Below are 8,606 nucleotides of genomic sequence, written 5' to 3'. Positions count from 1 at the left end.
TTTTTGGTAATTATTGTTGGCACATTTAATTGTTTTTGTTGTTTAATTTAATTGGTATAATTTTGGATTAGCTTTGTACATTTGTTTGTTGTTGTTGCTTTGTTTGTTTTCAAATGTTTTTTGCATTTGTTTTTGCATTTGTGTTTGTTGTAAATAACTGGCAGCTTTATTAAATAGGGGGAAAGAAAATTAATGAAAACGTGAAGAAAAAAAAACGAGTGGCAATTCGAATTCAAAAAATCCGGCTCGACATTTTTGACATTTTGCAATGCTTAGAAAACGCCCGAAAAAAAGCGATTGAAACGCTTTAAAAACAGGTTGAAAAATGCGTTGTTTCGTTTTGTTTTGTTTCGGCACTTCGCCTTTTTCGCTCGCTTATTTATTTATTCATACGGCCGTTTCTTTTTTTTTTTCGTTTTCTTTTAATTTTTACAGCCCGATGCCGAAAAAACTGAAACCGACCGATATAAAAAAAAATGTTGTTTTTCTTTCGTATACACATCTTCTTTAATCGCCGGCGCGGTTCAAAGTCCAATCGACAAGAAAAGACAGAAATAAGGAGATCGCAATGGTTTAATGATCATTTTGTTGCATATAGATAATGATTATGATAATCGAAGGGAGGAGTTGGGGGGCCCCTTAAGTGCATTTATTTCTCCCTTTCCCAAAACGGGTTTCGTTGTCCGAGGCGCCTTGAAAAGTTTTACTTGTTTCTGATTTTTTAGTGTTTCTTTTTTCGATCCTGCAACTGCTTCCTGGTATCACTGCTCTTTGCCATATCATCTTGTCGTTTACAGTTAGAGTTCGAAATCAGAATCGGAATCGGAGAACGGGTTCCAACCGATCTCGAGACTCTTCCCTGTTCTACTTGTTTGGGCTCCTTTTACTTTTCGGAGGGGAATGCAAAGCCTTTCGGAGTGGCAAGTTCCGCAAGGTCCCAAGGAATTCCAAGCCCCAACCACTTTTGAAAACTCTGTCCTCAGATTCGTTCAATCCCTGAGAATCAGAAGGTGCACTCGCGAAAACAAAAGAATGCCTTGTAACTAATGTAGAACCCACGTCTTAAATTTATTAAATTATATAAGCTACTATATTTTGAATTTTTACTTCAAAACGGTTGTAATTTAGTTAATAAGAGAATATATTGATGCACTGCTTATACATTTTATTAGCTGCATAGCAATATACCACTTTACCCACTTTCCCTAATACTTTTTCCCACCGTGCATTCGGATTTTTGGTATTCGATTTTAATCGAGGTGACACAGATAAGTGTGTTAGCACCGACCAACCCCGCCCCCTTCTAATACACGCCCCACCGCCCCTCGGCCATAACTTCGATGGCCTCTAGTTTCGGCATGGATTGGTCTTTATTTTATTTTTTTTTGACAATCAAATGCCAAGGCAAGTTCTTGGCTTGAATAAATGCTAATTGAAATTGTACGGTGTATTAATCAGCAATCGGTTTTATATACTCAGAAATACTTGTGTGTAATACTGTGTGTTATGTGTGTAGCGACTGTCGTTGGGTTTGTGAAAAATCATGATCTTGTTTCATTGACCCACATTGAACGTGTAATAAACGAGCCTCAAGTCAGCAGAACTAAGCTGATCTTATCTGATCTGTGTTCTTTATACTATTATTTGTTTTTAGTTCTTGAGCAGGAAACATCAAAAAAGCTGGGAACCTGGGAAAGTAAAAAATCTAATGCTACCACAACTTGTCAAAGGTTTCTAAAACGCAATTTCAAAAAAATCCCAAAATGGCAAATCTAGAAAAGCTTTTTAACAGATCTTTAACAGAACTCTTAGACACTACAAGTCAAATTAAAAAAAAATCCCCTCAAAACACTTTTTTTCACCAATTTGTTCGAACACTTATCATCTCTCTTAAATTAATTTTTGCACATTTATTTAATTTTTTTTCCTCTTATTTTTGCTTTTCTCGTTTGGATTGGTTGTTGGCCGCTTTAAAATTTGTTATAAACAAAAGTTTTTACGCGATTTTCGGTATGTGAGGAATCACAAACGGAAAGTGAATTAAATGCGTATATAATTGTGTTGTATTTAATTTCTTTTTTGGCGCTTGGGAGACTCTCGACGGGTTCCGCTGTCTTCGTTGTGGTCTGGGAATTCGCGACTAGAACCTACTTATGCACAGGGTCTGTCCAAAGAAGTCTACACCTCAGCCCAATAGCCGATAAGATTAACTACGCGACTGAGAGCAATTACTTGGGTTTCCCTCGAAAAATGATAGTACTCAAGATTTAATGTTGAAAACTGTAACTTATAAACTTGAATGTAAGGAACTTGATCACGATCAGATTTAGATTCATTTTAAAGATTCGTGGCACACATAAAAATCTAATCATTTCAATCTCTATCACTAGTTTTTTTTAAGAAAATTAAGTATGTTAACATTGAAATATATCCCCTCATTTAAAAAGGTATCTTCAAGGGAAAACCAAGTACTGAAAAACCAAAATTAGTTAAGACATACAACAAATTTTTTTTTAATTTTATTTACGTTGAATTTTGTTTTTGATTCATTTGCAGATTTGAATTTTTGCAACTTCGTGATCAGACAATGGCTTTTCGGCTAATAAAAAATGGGCGCACAACTTTTAACTTTTCAAATAATAAACGTAATTTCAGCACATCACACCAGAAAAAAAAGCGGGCTGGGAAAAGTGCAAAATTTTAGCACGAGTTCGTTAGTTAAACCGGGGTAACCGTAATAGTAAGCCGAAGACCGTTAACCGCGAACCGAAAATCGCCGTAAGTAGTGAATCGTAAATTGTAAACCGTGACCCGTAACCCGTAACCCGTAAATTCGGAGACCGGCGACGAGTGGCGATGCGAACACTTACGCTGAGATCGTTGGACTGCGACGGAAAATGGTGGGCGCGCTATATAACTTTAGCGCAGACTCGAACCCGGGCACCCGGAGAATTCTCTCTCAAGTCAAGCGTCCGGCGAAAAGAACGAACGAATGATGCTGAATGGTTAGTGGAGAGAGAAGATAGAGAGCCGCCGGAGCAACAAGTGTACGCGTGGCCGAATGACGGCGACAACGGGTTTAATTGATTTCGATGTGTGTGTGAGCGCACAGCGCGCGCCTCGTTTCTATTTGCCGTTGTTGTTGTTCTTGTCAGCACTGATTGCAAACGCAAATTGATAAAGCCGCCACAAAGGAAGACATGGGAGCACAGCGGAGGAGAGAAGAAGACCGAGAGCAATTGAAATCAATATCGAAATCAAAATCAAAAGATTGATCTGCAACCTGCAAACTCCATCTCGTTTTTTCGCTTTCTATAATGTTTCGGCCGCCGCTGCGTATGCGCATTATATTAGGGTGGACATTTTCCCTAAGCTAAGGGATAGAGTTTAATCATAAAATGTTATACTCTGTGCATGGAATACCTGCTGAGGGGCATCGAATTGTTTTTTGCAATAACATTTACGAAAACTTAATTTTTAGCAATAATATCCAAGAGATGACAAATTGTCGTATGAGTAATGTTGTTCAAATTTACGTTTCTTTGCGATTACATGGAGCGGTCCATCCAAAAGTGTGTATTTTCATGTTTAGCTGCGATGCGTGGCTGTTAATTAACACTAGACAGCACACGTTCGCTTTGCGGTCAATTGCAGACAGTCAGGGCCAGTCTACAGAACGGAATGCCAACACAAGTCCGCACATACAAACGCTGATAGGTGGACAAACAGACGAATACTAGCGATTTTACACTGGCGAAATTTAAAACTATTCCTAAAACCTCGTAATATGCTTACATTCCAAGAGATATGTGAGCTAAAAATTAAAACTAGCTGCCTTTTTCTCAGTGCATCTGTGTCAACATGTCGCTCAGGCGCGAAAAACTATTTGGCAAGTGTGACCAAAAAAGGCAAAACTGAGCACCAACAAATTTGAATTAATTTACGGGCAATTAGAATTTATCCAACTGAGATTGTGTGTTTGACTGTTTCCGAAAAAGAAAAAGAATTTTCTTCGTCATAGAGCGCCTCCATTTTCCATTTTCCCGCACAATTTCTCTCAAATAGCTTGTCATCTTCGGGTTTTAAATGCTTTTAAAAATCTGGTGTGCAGCCATAACGGTGAATTTTTTTTCTCAAAATTCGTTTGCCCCAAATTTGGTCACACCACAGTCACGCGTAACGAGGGGGAAGTGGTGGGGCGCACGGGAGATTTAGTGGTGGGGCCCCACATGTCAAGTGGCTCAGCTGAGTGTGCTGAGCGGACAGCTGTAAAGAGAGCATCATCACCGCTCTCTTTCTCCGAGTGTATGCGAAGCATTCACGAAGCGAGACGACAAACGATCGTGTCAACAACAAAAGCAGTAACAGCAATGGCGTTAATTTCTTATTGGTTGCCGATGGCGGCACAGTGGTTTACAAATACAAAAATTAAAAATTAAACAATAGCGACAACTTAATATTTGTCGAGCTATGTTCATCCCTTAACTATTCCTACGTTAAGAAATGTTCAATTTGATAAATTGTTCATAGAGTTATATGGCTTTAGAAAAAAATTAAAGAACCTTTATCAAAATTATATACATTTAAAACTTTTTCTTCATGGTTTTTGCACTTGGTTGGTACCACTGTATCAAAAAACAAATTTTGATAAAAGTCTGCAACAACAATACAAGTAACAAAACAAACACAGCATACGACACATGTAAATTGTTAACGCCGACGTCACAACGAAAAGCAGCGCAGCACCGAGAAGCAGAAACCGCCGACAGGGGAAAGAGAGCACGCGCACACCTCAATCCGTGTTATCACAACAATAACAACACAAACAGCCAGTGATGATAGTTTTTGATATTTTTCGGCTTAGCATTGAATATGATCGAGGGGCGGGCGAAGAAGGCAAGGAAGGGGTGGGGTGGGGGAAAAAGGGAGCGTCTGTGCGGAGGTAACACCAAAATAGAGCCACACACAAACGCACCTAATAATGCGCATACGCAGCGTTGACGCCCATTTTAATTTTTAAGCTGTCAAAAAAAATACATAATAAAAACCAGAATATTTGTTTTTGGCGCTTCCTTTTCCATGGATATAAAAAATTACACGTCAAAACAAAACAATTTGGAGGTAATTAAACACAATAATATTGTAATTGGATGTTATTTCTTTTAAGCTTTTCTCAGTTTGAAAAAGTTGGGAGCTACGAAAATTCATGTTCATGTAACCCTTAACAAGTATTCTCGAAAGAATTTGCTTGATTTATGGTCTGGTTTTTGGTTCTTAGATTCGATTACGGATACAGATAGTACTAATCGATCCTTAATCGCTGTGCGTTGGTTTTGCTCGCGTTGAAATTTAATTAATACTTAACATTTTTAATGGTTGCCGCGCACATTTGTCACTCGACGATGTATAATTTATAACATTTTGTTCGTTGACAGAATAGCTCCCTTCGAAAACCCCCGTTTCCCCAAAATACCCACTTATGATGATGATTACATCTCGTGTATTTTCTGATTGTTATGTCCACTGATTATTGTTGCTGTTCCGATGAATGTATTATATTATACCCTACTTTTAGTGCGTGGCGACCTTAGCAATGATCGCAGCCAACAACAAGAACAACAACAACGATAATAATCCAACAACCATATATGTACAATAGGCTTGGGCATTTGTCAAGGTTCAAGGTTACAACCTGCACTTATTAATACGGTTTATTGTACTTTTGTTTCATCACCTGCATCAGTAGTATCAGTAGTACAACCTACAAAAACAATAACCGGAGCAACAACGACAACAAACAACTACAACAATAGTCACTTGACCTGGAGGAGCAATTGGCTTCTATAATTATTTATACGATGTTTCATTTGTTTCGGAATTTTACCAGTTATCGAAGTTGCAACAAAAAAAAAAAGGAAAAGAAAATTAAAACACCAGGGGTACAAAAACAAGGGAAAACAGTTCCTTATATTTTTAACATTTAAGGTGCCTAAATATAATGGTAAATTAGTTAATAGCACAGTTTGAAATTGTGTAAAATGTATTTTAACTGGCTGGCACGTATTAAATTTTATTTGTCTCACTTCACTTTGATCTGTTTCGATTGGCACTCTAATTAGTAAAGCTCCAAAAATTGGCAAATTATTTTCAATCATTTGTCTCCGCATTCTGGTTTTTTGCGTCTCGTTTTTTATTCAGAATTGGCCAATGGGAAATCGGCCAGAGACTCGACATATAAGACATTTACTTTCTGCCGGAGGCGGCGCACCGACCAAAAAAATATTTTCACATCCAACGGATGCTGTACATTATGTGATATATCACTATACATACGTAGCCCAATATCTTAATCATGTTAAATGCCCAATCACGATCTCGGTCGATTTATTTCGTATCGATTAACGCGATTCCTCCTCTCCTTTTCCCTTTTCTAGCTACCAAACTCCCCTTTGACTTGCGACGCCACGAACCAATGCTAACCACAAAGTTAAACAAAACAAGAGTAAAAAGCATTTCAACCTTTTCTCGTTCAAAACTTTTGGCTAAAGAATAGTTTGACGGCAGCACAACATCACAACATCAAAGTTATGTTGTTTTAGACATGCGTATTGTTTTGACCAATTTCAACCTGAGAAATGTTTCTTTAATTAATGAAGTAAAAAGTTGATTCGTTAAACTGAATAAACGTCACAAAAAGGGGTCAGAAACCAATTTGGGAGCTGGGCTATGAAAAAAGGTCTAATTTTGCAGTTGCAAATGCTTTTATATCTATTTTTGTTTTGGCAGATAAACCAAAATCGCTAACAATTCTTTTTACATTTTTGGGTAAACAATTTTACTATTTTGTACAGCAATAAAAAAAACGAAACTTCAGACACGAAATGTTATTGAAAACGTTTTGCGTATGGCGCTTTTTTTACGGCGGCTGCTGATCGTAAAAAGTAAAATCAACAGACAGAAAAATCGCAAAAATCAAATTGTTATTCCCTGTTGCACGTACAAAAAACAATAACAACACTGAACTTCAAAAGACCCACAAAAGCAACAATCAAGGAAAAGAGTTTAATGCTTCGTTTTGTTCGTTGTTAAATTAATTCGCCTAAATTTGTTGTAATTGTTTTGCTGCCGCAACAGCTTGATTTAATTATAGCAATGGCAAAAGCAGTAGAAGCAGAAGATATCACGCATACGCCGCATTGGCCGACCGGCGATCTCAGCTGTTAAGCGCATGCTCAGTTAACAGCGGCCGAACGTCGTAACGTTAACAGTAGCGTTAACAGTAGCCGACGTTTTTTATTGTGCCAAGAACTGGTTATATACAAATTGGAAGTTGATTTACCGAATTTAGCTTTAACCCCTTTTTTTCATCAAATAAAAACCATCACTATCTTTAAGTCTCTGAGATTAATACGGAGTATGGCAAAAATACATTATTATTAAAATAAATTGAAAATGAATGTGAAGACAATTTTAAATATAGATTCCAAAAAAAAATCGCTATAGTTAACTGATTTAAAAGTGAGTTTAAATTACAAAATATCAATATATGATGGTTTATATTATCGAATATAAGAATAAGTTTCTCTAAGGTGCTTTCCCGCCGACAAACCACTGAGAATTAAATTTAAGACCATTAAGTACCTCAAAAATCAGTATCTTCTTGAACAAATTATCGAAAGCCCCCAAAAAAGCACTTGAGGAACCCCTGATCTTAACTTCCTTCCCAGTTCGAAAAGTAATCTTATTGGCCTCTGCTTCTTCTTGCACTTAATGGGAATTATTGCGCGTGTCTTCTAATCACCAGTTTCTTTTCTAAGATTATGCAAACGCGCTTGGACACAGACAGCGATAAGTTGGGGGCCAAAAGGGAGTAGCCTCGGTGTTCGAGGGAACCACCACACCATATCATACCATAGCATTCCGAAAAAAAAAAAAACAGCGAGAGATCGGCGACTATTTTCCAATGCCATACCCCCAACATCAGAAAAGAGAGAGATTGCCAAATTTGATAAGCGTTTTGCTCGAGTTTCGCTCATGTTTTCATTATTTTTTTTTTTTTTTTCGTGGTCCGTGGTTCACATTCTGAACTTCCGGGGGATCTATGTTTATTTCGGGCGAGAATACCGATGTACGTCTATGGATATTGTGGGCTGGGCTGGTTGGTTGGTTGGTTCTTTCGGTTGGTAAATTCTTGTTGTTTTCTTTTTTTTCTCTTTTTTTCTTGGCATCACGTGGATGCGCGCGCTTTGATAACAGAGCATGACAACACCATTGTCACTGGTTTATTTTCGCAGCACTCTGGCAGCAGAACACAAATTGTTGATGATCGTGCGGAATTACTTGAATCATATGTAAATGGACCACGCCCACCACTCTTCATAAAAACAAGAAAATGGCAGAAAATCCAATCGTAAATAACAACGGGCGAAATGTGATTTGCGTTTGCGCGTTAAATTAATTAGCATAAATTCTAGTTACGGGGATTTACTAAAAATCGGTTTGTTTTTGTATTTATAGAACTATTATACATAACAGTTACCGATCAAAAGTTTTTTTTTTTTTTGTATTGGCAAAGCAGTAAATGTTATATCACAACACTCTGAAAA

The sequence above is a fragment of the Drosophila ficusphila genome, unplaced genomic scaffold (genome assembly GCF_018152265.1).
Source record: "Drosophila ficusphila isolate 14025-0441.05 unplaced genomic scaffold, ASM1815226v1 contig_197, whole genome shotgun sequence".
Lineage (NCBI taxonomy): Eukaryota > Metazoa > Arthropoda > Insecta > Diptera > Drosophilidae > Drosophila > Drosophila ficusphila.
The sequence above is the reverse complement of the archived record's forward strand: the minus strand, read 5'-3'. Positions refer to the sequence as shown.